Source organism: Onychomys torridus, chromosome 1, assembly GCF_903995425.1.
Source record: "Onychomys torridus chromosome 1, mOncTor1.1, whole genome shotgun sequence".
Taxonomy (NCBI): domain Eukaryota; kingdom Metazoa; phylum Chordata; class Mammalia; order Rodentia; family Cricetidae; genus Onychomys; species Onychomys torridus.
Genome location: NC_050443.1, coordinates 99,100,934 through 99,115,172, shown reverse-complemented (window position 1 = coordinate 99,115,172; position 14,239 = coordinate 99,100,934). Strand labels below are relative to the sequence as shown.

General features: G+C 44.2%; 1 protein-coding gene across 1 annotated transcript in view; it reads right to left on the bottom strand.

Annotated features, from left to right (window-relative positions):
* The window catches only part of Otoa (otoancorin), an 87,286-nt gene extending 78,569 nt beyond the window's left edge, over positions 1-8,717 (bottom strand). The window contains exon 1 of the mRNA XM_036180201.1: positions 8,646-8,717. The gene's annotated coding sequence lies outside the window, so the exon portion shown is untranslated. The remainder of the gene's footprint in view (positions 1-8,645) is intronic.
* Between the last annotated feature and the right edge of the window lie 5,522 nt (positions 8,718-14,239).

The following is a 14,239-nucleotide window of genomic DNA, read 5'->3' as shown; positions in this document are numbered from 1 at the left end:
GGACAATTTTCTTGATAGATTCCACCTACCGAAGCTAAATCAAGATCAGATAAACAGATTAAACAGCCCTATAACCCCTAAGGAAATAGAAACAGTCATTAAAAATCTCCCAACCAAAAAAATTCTAGGACCAGATGGTTTTAATGCAGAATTCTACCAGACCTTCAAAGAAGAACTAATACCAATACTCTGTAGTTGGAAGATTTCTCTGGCCCCACTGGGCCCCATGGTCCTACAGCTAGCTGCTAATAAAATACTCACTCAAAGGCTTAATATTATTTACAAACTGTATGGTTTATGGTAGGCCTCTTGCTAGCTAGCTCATATATATTAATTAACCCGTTTCTATTAATCTATGTTTTGCCACGTGTTCCATGGCTTACCAGTCTGCTGGCATGTTGTTTCCTGGATGGCAGGCTGGTGTCTCCCCAGACTCCACCTTTCTCTTTCCTGTCTCTCTCCTTTCCTGCCTGCCTCTAAGCTGCCTTGCCATAGGCCAAAGCAGCTTATTTATTAACCAATGGGAACAACATATATTCACAGCATACAGAAAGACATCCCACAGCAATACTCCTCAAATTATTCTACAAAATAGAAACAGAAGGAACATTGCCAATGTCTTTCTATGAGCCACAGTCATCCTGATAACCAAATCACACAAAGACTCAACAAAGAGAATTATAGACCAGTTTTACTCATGAACATTGATGCAAAAATACTCAATAAAATATTGGCAAACTGAATCTAAGAACACATCAAAAAAAAATCATCCACCACAGTTAAATGGGCTTCATCCCAGAGATGCAGGAATGGTTGAACATATGAAAATCTGTCAATGTAATCCACCATATAAACAAACTAAAAGAAAAAAACACATGATCATCTCATTAGATGCTGAAAAGGCCTTTGACAAAATCCAACAATCCTTCATGATAAAAGTCTTGGAGAGATCAGAGACACAAGGAACATACCTAAATATAATAAAAGCAATATTCAGCAAGCCGATTGCCAACATCAAATTAAATGGAGAGAAACTCAAAGTAATTCCACTAAAATCAGGAACAAGACAAGGCTGTCCTCTTTCTCTATACCTGCTCAATATAGTACTTGAAGTTCTAGCTAGAGCAATAAGAAAACTACAGGAAATCAAAGGGATACATATCAGAAAGGAACAAGTCAAAGTGTCTTCATGCAAAAATGGTATGAGAGTACACATAAGAGACCCCAAAAATTCTACCAGGGAACTCCTACAGCTGATAAAGACCTTTAGTCCAGTGGCTGGATACAAGATTAACTAAAAAAAAAAAAAAATCAGTAGCTCTTTTATATACAAATGATTAAAGGGCTGAAAAGTTTCTGTAAGGCAAAGGACACTGCTGTGGAAAAATCCTTTTGTACACTCTGAAGATTTGTCACTCAGATTGGTTTAATAAAGAAGCTGACTGGCCAAGAGCTGAACAGGATAAGGTTAGGTGGGAGAGCCAAACTGAAAATGCTGGAGCAGCCGGCGGTGGTGGCGGCGCACGCCTTTAACCCCAGCACTCGAGAGGCAGAGCCAGGCGGATCTCTGTGAGTTCAAGGCCAGCCTGGACTACAGAGTGAGATCCAAGAAAGGCGCAAAGCTACACAGAGAAACCCTGTCTCAAAAAACCAAAAAAAAGAAAAAGAAAATGTTGGGGGAAAGAAGGTCAGAGCCAGGCAGTTGCCAGAAGACACAGAGAGAAGCAAGATGAGCATGCCATCCTGAAAGGTACCAACCCACGTGGCAAAACATAGATTAAAAATATGGATTAATTTAAATGTAAGAGTTAGCTAGTAACAAGCCTGAGCTATTGACCAATCATTTATAATTAATATTAAGACTCCATGTCAGTTTTTTTGGGAATTAGTGGGTGGGAAAGAAACGTCAGCAAAGAAACATCTGCCTACAACATCAATATGATAAAACAGCAACCTACAGAATAAGAAAAATTCTTCACACCAACCCCACATCTGACAGAGGGCTGATCTCCAAAATATATAAAGAACTCAAGAAACTAGACACCAAAAAAATCAAATAATCCAATTTTTAAATGGGGTACAGATCTAAATAGAGAATTCTCAACAGAAGAATCTCACATGTCTGAGAAACACTTAAATATTCAACATTCTTAGCCTTCGGGAAATGCAAATCAAAATGACTTTGAGACTCCATCTTACACCAGTCAGAATGGCTAAAATCAAAACCATGCTGGAGAGGATGTGGAGCAAGGGGAACACTCCTCCACTGCTAGAGTACAAACTTGTACAGCCACTTTGAAAATCAATATGGCAGTTTCTCAGAAAACTGGGAATCAATGCACCACAAAGCCCAGCTATCCCATTCATAGGTATATACCCAAAAGATGTTCAATTATACCACAAGGACACTTGCTCGACTATATTCATAGCAGCTTTACTTGTAATAGCCAGAACCTGGAAACAACCTAAATGTTCCTCAACTAAGTAATGGATAAAGAAAATGTGGTACATGTACACAATGGAGTATTACTTAGCTGTTAAAAACAATGACATCAGGAAATTCAAAGGCCAATGGATGGAACTATAAAAAAAATCATCCTGGGTGAGGTAACCCAGACCCAGAAAGACAAACATGGTATGTACTCACTCGTAAGTGGATATTAGGATATTAGCTATAAAATAAAGGATAACTATGCTACAATCCACAGACCCAGAGAGACTAGGTAACAAGGAGAGTTCAAGGGGGAATGCCTGGATCTCCTTGGAAAGGGGAAATGAAGAGATTTCGTGAATGGACTGTGGGCCAGTAGGGATGGGAACAGGAGTGATAAGGTTGGGTGAGGGGTGATGGAGGATGAGAGTCCTGAAAGAGACCACTGGAAAGTGGGGAGCATTTTAACATCAGGTCAAAACCTGGTGTAAGGGAATCTCCCAGGAATCTACAAGGATAACCCAACCAAGACTCCTAGCAACAGCTGATATATAGCCTGAATTGGCCATCTCCTGTGACCAGGCAAGACTTCAAATGGAGGGAGTGGGAAACCAACCCAGCCACATAACCTTCAACCTACAGTCTGTCCTGCCTGTGGGATGTGCTGGGGTAAGGGTGGCCTAGAGATTTAGGGAGTGGCCAACCAATGACCCATGCCAGGAGAGGAAGCCCACCCCTGACACTGCCTGGAGCACCAGGAACCACAGGCTGGGTGACCCAGAGACCTAGAATAGAACCAAACATGACTGGAGGGGGAAAAAAAAAACCCTCATTGTAATGATGCCTAACCATATTCTGCTATACTCATCAATCAGTGCCTAGCCCAACTGTCATCAGAGAGGTGTCATCCAGCATCTGATGGAAACAGACGCAGACCCACAGCCAAACATTAGATGGAATTCAGGGAATCCTGCAGAAGAGGAGAAAGAATTGTAGAAGTTAGAGAGGTCAAGGACACCATAAAATAAAAAATAAATAAAAATAAAAACACAGAATCAACTGACCTGGGCTCATAGGGGCTCACAGAGACTGAACCAACAACCAGGGAGCCTGCATGGGACTGACCTAGGCACTCTGCATACATGTTACAGTTGTGTAGCCTGGTCCTCTTGTGGGATTCCTAACAGTAGGAGCAGGGGCTGTCTCCATCTCTTGTACTGTCTTTTGGGACCCTACTCCCCATACTGGCTTGCCTTGTTCTGCTGTAATACATGGGGAGGTGCTTAGTCTTACTGCAACTTGATATGCCATATTTTGTTGGTACTCATGGGAGACCTGCCCTTTACTGAAAAGAAACAGAAGTAGATTGGGGTGTGGGAACAGAGAAGGAGTGAGGGTGAGTGGCTGGGAGGAGAGGAAGGGGCAGAAACTGAGGCTGAGGTGTAAAACAAGCAAAAAACAAACAAATAAATAAATAGAAAATAATTAGGGCTGCAAAAGTGGCCCAGTCACCTAGCATGCACAAAACCACAAGTTCAATTCCCAGGGTCACATAAGCCCATCATGCTGGCACATACCTGGAATCCTAGCACTTGGGAGAGGTATGAGAGTCGAAGTTCAAGTCTTCTTTGGCTTATAACAAGCTCAAAGCCAACTTGGGCTATCTACTAGACTCTATCTCAAAAAAAAAAAAAAAAAAAAAGAGCCGGGCAGCAGTTGGTGGCCCATGCCTTTAATCCCAGCTCTCAGGAGGCAGAGTCAGGCGGATCCCTGTGAGTTCGAGGCCAGCCTGGTCTACAGAGCGAGATCCAGGAGAGGCACCAAAACTACACAAAGAAACCCTATCACGAAAAAAAAGAAAAGAAAAAGAAAAAAAGAGAAAAAAAAATTTGAGCCCTGACTGTGTGCATATTTAAAAGAATAATTATTAGTATTTTTAAATCTGATGATGCAACTATGTTGTTACATTTTCTAAGGAGCCTTCATCTTCTAAAATAGTTTTGCACCCACTTATTTATCTCGAGGAGCATGCCATAGGGCTCTGGTGGAAGTCAGAGGACAACTTATAGTGATTCTTTCCTTCCACCATGGGGATTCTAGGGATAAAACTCAAGTCATCAGAGCTGACAGCAAGTCACTTTGGTGAGCCATCTGGATATTTTAATGGAAGGGTCAGCACCTTTGGTCCATTCAAATGGCTGCCTGATTTATACAGGTCATGAGCAGAATGGAACTGTGGTTTGAATGACCAAGGCCCCCCAGGTGCTCCTGTTAAAGGCTTGGAGCCCAGGATGGTACTCTTGGGAGGTAGTGGAGCCTTTGAGAGGAGACAATGGAAGGTTCTTGGGTCGGTGGGGTATGTGCTCAAAGGGGATTGTGGAGCTTCCCTCTTTCTGGCTGATGAGGTGAGCAGAGCAGTTATCCACTAAACATTCCAGACATGACGAGCCATCTCACCGCAGATGCTCGCTCACCTGTCCTGGAGGAGCCTCCAAACCTATGAGCTAAAATCAACTTCTTCTCTTCATAAACTGATTGACTCCGGAGTTTGACGATATTGATGATGACACACAAATGGTTGTTTAAATGGTTTTTAAAAATAGAATAATTTTTTGACAGCATAAATATTCCACATATGAAATTTACATTTTCGTACCCACTCTTACACATGCAATAAATACAATACATAATGGAATTTTAAAGTATTTGCTGTGAAACATTGTATCTGCAACAGAAACCCCATACAGCACATTTTTTGCCGGATCTGACCGTGAGTGGCCACATGACAGGACTGACCTGTAGGATCTGGGTCGCATAAGCATGCACAATGGTTTTTACACACTGTGATCCCCAACGATGCAATGCCAGACACCATCTCCACCACTGAGCAACACATGCTCTCACTTCTTTGCGTAAACGCTTGAAATTTTCTCCATCTCAGCTTCTTCTAAACAGTTGTTTTAGAAGCTGTTTTGTTTGGTGTTTGGGTTTTGCTTGTTTGTTTTGCTTTGTTTTTAAGTAGAAATGTGTGGAAGAAGCAAGAAAGAGAACTGAGAGGAGTGGCCACAGCGCCGGGGAGACCTCACGTGAGAGAGGTGACCCAGAGGAAGCTCACACAGGATGCTGGGGCTAGCGCGATGAAGACCGGAAATTGCGCTTTGCTTCTGCTGAGACCTCCAGGCAGGCCACACCCCAGAGAGATGATGTGACGTGAGATTAAGGACGGAAGCAAGCTTGACGAGGCTAACATAAAAGAAGCCAGTCTGCAGAGCAAGACTTCCTCATGCTGACCTCATCTAATGAACACAGCACGTGTGAAAGAAGTCCCCGCAGCGCGGAGAAGGGTACCACTAGAGACCACAGCATGCCAGGAGCATTCTGAGCTCTTTCCTCCGCTCACTAGCCCGCTTCCATCCTCAGGAGAGCTTGTCCCTTCCTGAGAAGAGATTTACAACTTAAAAGCACAACTTTCTCTATGTCTCCCTCTGGTGGCTGCTGGGATGTTCGCCTCCCCTTTTCTATGTTTTTCTCTTCAACTATATAACTGTTTTTTAACCTTCCTTCTGAATCTGTTTATGAAATCGTTTTATTTATGAGACTAGGAACCTTAGAAGGGAACTTCCCTCGGTTTTTTCCAGTCATGAAGTAACAACAGCACCCTCTTTCAGTATTAGAAGGAACTTCTTCCGGTGGTAAAGAAAACCCCATGATGGGTTGGTGGTATCTAGAAATTAAGGCACCCCAGCATTGCCCAGTCCAACCCTCACATCATTGCCTAACTTATTACATCAATGGATTGTTTTGTCCCTACGGGACCCTCTATAGAAAACATCAAAAAACAAACAAACAACAAACAAAAAACAATTGTGCTCATTTGGCTTTCCAGGTCAAAGACAGACCATGACACTTGCAAACTCCACATGCACTAAAACCCTGCATTCTAACAGGATTTGAACAAACCAGAGCCCATGGCATTCTAGAGCATTCTGCCCACCAGCTGCTCCTGGGAGCTGCTGTGTTCAGCTCTAACAACAACTTCCCGGATCTGGGTGGTTGGGGAGCCTTTTGCCTCCTTCCCTTTCTCTCTGGTCACATGGCCCTGGGCCATCAGCCTCATTCACGGTCCTCCTCCGATTCCCCAGACAATGAGGCTTCTTGTGCCCAGCTGCACTGATCCTATTACCTCTGTGAGAGGTTTACAATAGCGAACTAAACACTCCTCTTTCTGGGGACTGAATGTCTTCAGTCCAGTGAAACCCCAGCCCACTGCCAATTGGGGATTTGGTTTTAATTAAAAGCGCTTTGGGGTACTCTCTTGTAGAGGGCTTGTCAAAAGGATTGAAAGGGCTGGACAAGGCATGGACCATTTGGTGATGGACAAATGATAGCTTTCTCTGTGGCCCTGTCCCTTCTCCACCAAACCACCCTGCAGAACCTCAGATGAAGACAGCAGCAGTCATTACAGACCTCAGAGTTCCTCAGGACAGAGGTTGCCTGAGGGAGCAGTCAGCTGTCCTCAGACTAGAACAGAGCAGCTCCCAATTTAACATCTCAAAACCTACACGTCACAGGCGAGCCAGAAACAAGCTGTTTGGGCTGTGGGCCAGGCAGTTAGTCTATGAAATGAGAAGTGGTGCCAGGAAGATTCCTTCAAGCTGAGACATGACACCCAGACATCTACCAACACTTTACCACTGTTGTAAAGTCTGGGGCATGAGCACCAAATATGGACCCATAGACACTAACTGGGAGAGTTTACACACACACACGCACACGCACACACGCACACGCGTGTGCGCGAATAAATAAAAGGTATTTCATAGTTGAGTGTGATGGCAAGTGACTGATCCAATCCTAGTACTCTGCAGAGTGTCAGAGTCAGGAGGATCACTGACCGTTCAAGGCCAGCCTAGTGTATATAGCATTCCAGGATACCCTGGGCTACATAGTGAAACCCTTTCTCAAAACCAAAATCAAAACAAGCAAAGACATTTCATGGCTAAGGCAAAAGAAAGCCCATTCAAGTTATGTAAACTAGCATTTTACTTTAGTACGTCATATTGGGACACCCTAGTTTAGGACTACAGAAGTCAGGGGGCTGGTGAGTTTGTGGGGAGAGATACCAGGGCTTTAAGTACTTACCCCCTCTATCTGGAACACAAACTCTCAGCCATGTCTGCCTTGATCATTCTCAAAAGGCTCTGGCTTCCAAATGTGAGTAGGAAGAGAAGAGATGGGGCTTCCTGGGTGTTCTCCTCACCAGGTGTCCTCCATACTGGGTCCCTCCCTGCTTACTCTACCAGCCCTGAGTTTACCCTGCTGTTTCACAGGGGAGTTCATACCCTTGAAAAGCTCACACAGCAAGCAAATGGCAGTGTGTGCTCTAAAACACAGCTGCGGGAGCCCCAAGATTCATGGTCTCGGAAACACTGAATGAGGGCAGCCTTGTGCATGCACTGTCACACTGAACACTTGCAGAAACCTGGAGGTAAATACCGCCATTGTGCCTACTTCACAAGTGAAAACGGTATTTCTCAGAAGCCAAGTGAGCAGAGCAAGGCCTCCAACTACTAAGTGCCAGAGCTGGGTCTGGGCTAGCTAAGGGATTGCAAATGCCAGACATGCTCAAGAGTCCCAAACCCCAAACCCAGGGACCCAGCAGCAACACAAGGTAAGAGCGCTGCTCTAACTTGGACCACCAGTTCCTAGCTGTGTGTTATTATGCAAATTCCTTAACCTTTCTGGCCTTTTCCATCTTTATATGTGAGGGTGGCATGTGAACATGTTTTGGGGCATTCATAAATGAATCATGGCAGACTGGATAGCTCAGTGGGAGAACTTGCTCACCTAGCATGTGTGTGGGGATTGCATTCACTTCCCAGTGCAAAATAAACTAAGTATGTATCCAGAGTATACTGGGCCCATCTTTTCACATTTTCTCACAAGAGCCAGGCAAGCATTAAACCTCACCTTCTCACCTTTAACACCCCCAAAGCTCCCAGCCCAGCCTGGCTCAAAGGACTCAAACAGCAGTAGCTGTTATGTATGACGGTGCTATTGTTGCTGCAGGGGTCCTTAAAACGCTGTCTCTCTGTTGCTGATGTGACTGTTATTAAGCAGGTTCTGATGCCTTCTGTGAAGTGTCATCTCACACACACCCTCTCGCCCTCCTAAGGATACCTAGGAGCCCATAAGGTACCCGGACTCTACCTACCGTCTGTCTATTCACTGTTGTCCCCAGCGCCTGGTCCGAGAGTCCTCACCTGCTAAGCAGCAGGCTCCAGTGCTGAGTCCCACCGCTGGCCCAGGCACACATCTCTGGATTGCACGGGGAGTGCACAGCTCCTCCGCCCACTTCCCTTCCAAGGTCCTATTGCCTGGGATCTCCTGGGCATGGGTGGTTGGCTTCGCTGAAGACAGCAGCCAATGGCAATACAGGGAATTTATTTGGCTCCAGATTCAAAGACATCATTCAGAATTCAAAGTCCAGCAGGAAGGAGTGATGCATGCCTGTCATTGCAGCACATGGATGGCAGAGACAGGGTGGCTGTGAATTTGGGGCCAGCATGGGCTATAAGGTGAGACCCAGTCTCAAAAAATGGCAAAAAATACAGCTAGAGTCATGTGGCCGCTAGATACTTGGTTGTCAGCCTGTCTAAAGATGTGGTCACTGTAGCAGGCTCTTTAAGAGTCCCATCTTAGCCAGCTGTGATGGGCACAGATCTCTTTGAGTTTGAGGCCAGCCTGCCCTAGCCTACAAAAAAAAAAAAAAAAGTTCTGGGCCTGCCAGGACTGCACAGTGAAGCCTGTCTCAGAAACCAACCAAAAAAAAGTCTAACTTTTACAAACTGTAAGGTGGGCTGAGGTGTGCGTGAAGGAGATGGGATCCAGGGGTGGCAGGAGAATGGATGAGACTGGTGTGTCTGCAGTTGCTGAAGCTGAATGAGAAAAGCTCCTTACTTTATCACCATGCATTTAAAAAAAGGGGGGCGGAGGGCTGGAGAGATGGGGGCGGGGGGCTGGAGAGATGGCTCAGAGGTTAAGAGCACTGACCGCTCTTCCAGAGGTCTTGAGTTCAATTCCCAGCACCCACATGGTGGCTCACAACCATCTGTAATGAGATCTGGTGCCCTCTTCTGTATACATAATAAATAAATAAATCTTTAAAAAAAGAAGTTTGGCGTTTTCCAGAAAAAAAGCCATTCTTACAAGCAAGGCCACAACACACACAATAATAGCAGGGAGATCCATCGTATGAGTTCAGTGTCAAGCCCATGGCTAGATAACCACCCATCGACGAGACGACATGCATATACTTCCCATAAGAACAGTCTTGGGCTGCAGGTGCAGCTCAGTGGTAGAGAATGAGCATAGCATGTGCCAGCCCTGGGTCCCATCCCCACATGGAAGAACAGTCTTTTAAGAAAGATCATATAATAAACACACACACAAACACATGAAAATCCTTTCATCTCTAAAACAAAAAAGCCAACTACTAATATATGTGCTTTTATTAAAATGCGATACAAATACATTAAAATAATGGGCTTGTAGCAGTGTGATTATGCATACCTGTTTTTCATCTTACCCAGTGAAAATATAATTATGGACCCGGGAGGCTCTCTTGCAATTCTCCCATTTAATGAAACATCTCAATCATCCTAATTTTTACATTATTTTGTCACAACAAAATTGAACATTGTCTTCAGAAAGAAGCCACTGAGGTGTTCTGATGCCCATCAATGGATTTTTCTATTTTCTCCAATATCCTCAAAACCATCCTTTTGTCCCCCAGGCTTTGGTTCGGTTTGTTCTCAAGCCCTGAGTGACAGGAAATGTCTTGCATCTCTTGTCAGCTTCTGATTAGAAACCTGTGAGCTTTGCACAATTTGTTCTAGAGAAATAAAAGCATATGTTATGGCATGTAGAGACGCGTGGACCGGCACATCCTCACGTGCACTGGGGAACCCTGCAAAGATACCTACCAAAATGTTACCAGAGGTACGCTCGGCTACAAACAGGACAGGTGAAGCTCATTTTTACTGTCTTCTTCTTTGCTGTTTTTTTCTCTAATTAGCATATTTGGAATGCAAAAGCTCAGCAGGGCTTTGTGACCATTAACAGCCATCAGTGTGAAACCCAAGTGTTAAGAAACTGATACTGTGAACTTCAGGGATGGCCACGTGGTCCTGGACACTTCAACCCACTGCTGGGGGCTCACAAGCATTTAATATCCCAGCCAAGGCAGTGGCACAGAACTAGTTCCCTCCACTCAAAGAGCCGGAATATAAGGATCACTCCAAACCCTTGAGTTTGAGACCAGCCTGGCAACATAGCAAGACCCCACCCCCCAAAAATAAATCAATAGTGTGTCAGATCCTAACAGGGCACCTGACAACAGCATTTGGGCATCCTATCTAGTCTTACTTATGTTCTAGAATTGAAGTGCAGACATCCAATGTTATGTTACCATCTTACAGGTATTGAAAGTAATGTTAAAATGGCTTTATACTAAAGGCATTAATCCATCTGAATAGGTCAGTCTGACTTTCAGACCCAGAGGGACTCTTAAATTCTAGTTATGTAATAATATTCTCCCAATTCTCCATAGAGGTCTAAGATTTCATAGAGAAAAAGGATTCTGTTGTTCAGCAGTACCAGTATTTACAAAGTGCACTTTACCAGGAAAAGAAGCCAAATGCCCCAAGTTGAACTATAAAAGTATGATGCATTCATCATTAGGGAATGAGAACCAAACAGTATCAGCTCATACACATTAGACACCTACTATCAAAAAAAAAGTGGTGGCAAGGATGTGGGGAAATTGGAACTCTGGGCACTGCTGGTGGGAATATAAAATGGTTTCATCATTGCAGTTTCTAAGAAAACTAGAATGAGTTACAATATGATCCAGCAGTTCCACTTTTGGTATCTGCTCCCCAAAAGTGAAGTCTTAAAGAAATCATTATACATTCATAAACACAGCAGCATCGTTCACAACATCTGAAATGTGGAAACACTCCAAGTGTCTATTAGTAGACAAATGGGTATGGGGTGGGGGGGGGGAGACAGAGACAGAGAGACTCATTTATTTCCCTTAGTATATACAAGGATCGAACTTGGACATGGAGTTGGTTGTTTAATAAGTTTCCAGTTTGGCAAAATGAAGTGTTCTAAAGACAGATGAGAGAAAAGATTGCATCATTAGACTACACAAAACATCATTGAAAATGGTTGGTGGTTAACCTATATTACATGTATTTGACTACATAAAAAAATGGAAAAAAGAAAATGATGACATCCTATTTCAGTGAGCACTGATAATTTAAAAACGAAATCAGCTGGAGGAGGCTCAGTGAGTAAAAGCACTGGCTGCTCTTCCAGAGAACCTGGGTTCAATTCTCAGCAACCACATGGCGGCTCACCATGGACAACTCCAGTTCTAGAAGACCTGGGGGCCTCTTCTGACCTCCACTGGCACCAGGCACACATACCAGCACATGCACACGTGCAGGCAAAACACTTATACACACAAAGGTAAACTTTTGAAAAAGCAAAAAAAACACTGCTGGAGTGGGGGGGGGGGGGCATCCTGAATGGGGCTGCGGATAGGGAACGACCATGAGGAGTAGCGTGAACTTGACAGCCTGGAACACGAGATGGGTCTGTCAGACAGGAGCATGAGGGCCCGCTAGACAAGAGCTAAATCAGATAGAACTCTAATTTTTACAAACATAGATAGAATTAGCCCCAAGTCAGTTCGCTTTTAAAATAGTTGAAAATTAAGACACTATTCAATTTTTAGAATTCCTACCTAGAAGGAACACACTGAACTGATAAAGCAAAATGTGTCTACAGCTGCAGTTTTGGAGTCTCCATGGTCACCACGCACAGCCTCTTAGTGACTTATTTCATTACCCACTCGCTACAAGAGACCTCAGAATCTCCTATCACAGGACTACAATGTCAGCATGGATTTTCTCCATTTACATCAGAAGTATTTCTTTAGATGGATACAATATGAACTTCTCCCACTATGTGTGTTTGTGTGTGTACAGTGCATGTGCCTGTTAGAGTATATGTGTGTTTGGGTATGAGGGTACGTGTGTGTGCTGAGGTCCAAGGCTGATTTCCGGTTGCTTCAATTGCACTCCATAGACTGAGGCAGGGTCTTACCTGGGGAGCCACTTGGCTCCAGGGATATCTGACTCCCACATGCTAGGATTCCAAGGTCTTCATGACTACCTGGGGATCTAAATTCCAGTCCTCATGCTTGCTCAAAAAACACTTACTCAACTATCTCCAATCCAAAGATCAACCCATTGATCTTTGATACATGGGCTGTAAGTCTGTGAACATTCTGGTTGTTTCAAGGCAATTAGGAGACCAAGTTTGTGCTCTGTGGTGTCAACCCTAACTTCTGTACAATGTTAATGACTGGAAACACCAGTTTCACCTATTCCCTGCCTAGCTTGTTTCCTGTTGCGAATTGGCTACACCAAACAAACAAAACCGGCTGACAGGTCAAACAGGATAGTGGGAAACACAGTAGCGGTTTTAATGACCTCATCCGAGGGGGAAGCGGCAAGGAACAGTGTGTCCTCTCCCTCCCTTCTCTGTCATCGGTGCTCTCAACTCTCCAGGGGTTTTGAATGCAGGTGCAGGGCACCAGGAATCCCAGGTGCAAGTTGTATTTCCTTTCTCCACTCACCTTTAGGGTCAAGTGGCAAGCCTGCCTGGCCACAGCTGGAGCTCTTGTTTCCCCAGACACAACCTTAACTGGGTTTAAAGCACTTACACCAGGAATGGTGCACACAAGGCAGCATTATTATACTTGGGGCGAAGAGCATGATTCCATGGCTGATGAACCACTGGCAGTCAGTAAGCAACACTGCCATCTAGTGGCCAATGGTGACAATGTGCCGAGACTTCCCAGCCCAGATAGTACATCTGATTTCCAAGCCAAATAAACAGCATTTCTAATAAACTGGTCTTCAGATTTTCTTGAGAAATTGTCTTTAGAATGCACAAACATACATGTTTTCTCTGCTTTTCTGGTATTTTTCAACAGACCTCAACTTCAAAGACAGGAGCTGCTTTGGGGCCACTAGCCTCTGAATACTTATCCCTGGTTTGGAAGGATTAAACAGCAGCTCCTAAAGACATCAGCTAGCTAAAGAAACAAGTCTCCACTGCAAAAGAAGTATGTTAGGGTTGCTCCATTCCTCCGTTCACAATCTAGAGCACTATTCTGTACCTCATTTACCACATGCCCTGAAAATTAAAATCACTGGAACACACCACTAACAATCTGCACCCACCGTTTTCAAGACCCACATACAGTAACAGTGGAGGGTTGCTGAAGTGGGGGTGTAGAGGCAATGCTCCTAACGAACACTCTGTGGCCCTTTTGTCTAGGTGTTGTCATTAAATTGCGATTTCACAATTTCTGTGCGTAAATGTGAACAAACACCTGGGTAACATATTGTGACTACCCATACTTCATACACTGTCACTGCTGTGACCACTGGGACTTTAGGTTCTGGGTTAAGCAGTCTGCTCTTTGAAATGTCCACAATGGTTACTGATCTTGCTAATGAGGTCTCCTCTAGCACCATGTTTCTGAGTTTATTGGAGGCATTCCTGGATTCTAGCATGTCTACTATGGTCTTCAGCAAACATACATATTCTTGGCAAATACTAAACTCAGTTAAGGACTCGGGGATAAGCCAAGTTCTGGGAAGCAGGCATATGAGGAAGAGGAAGAAGTTGAATAAAGACATTTTAGGCTGCATGCTGTCACCCAAC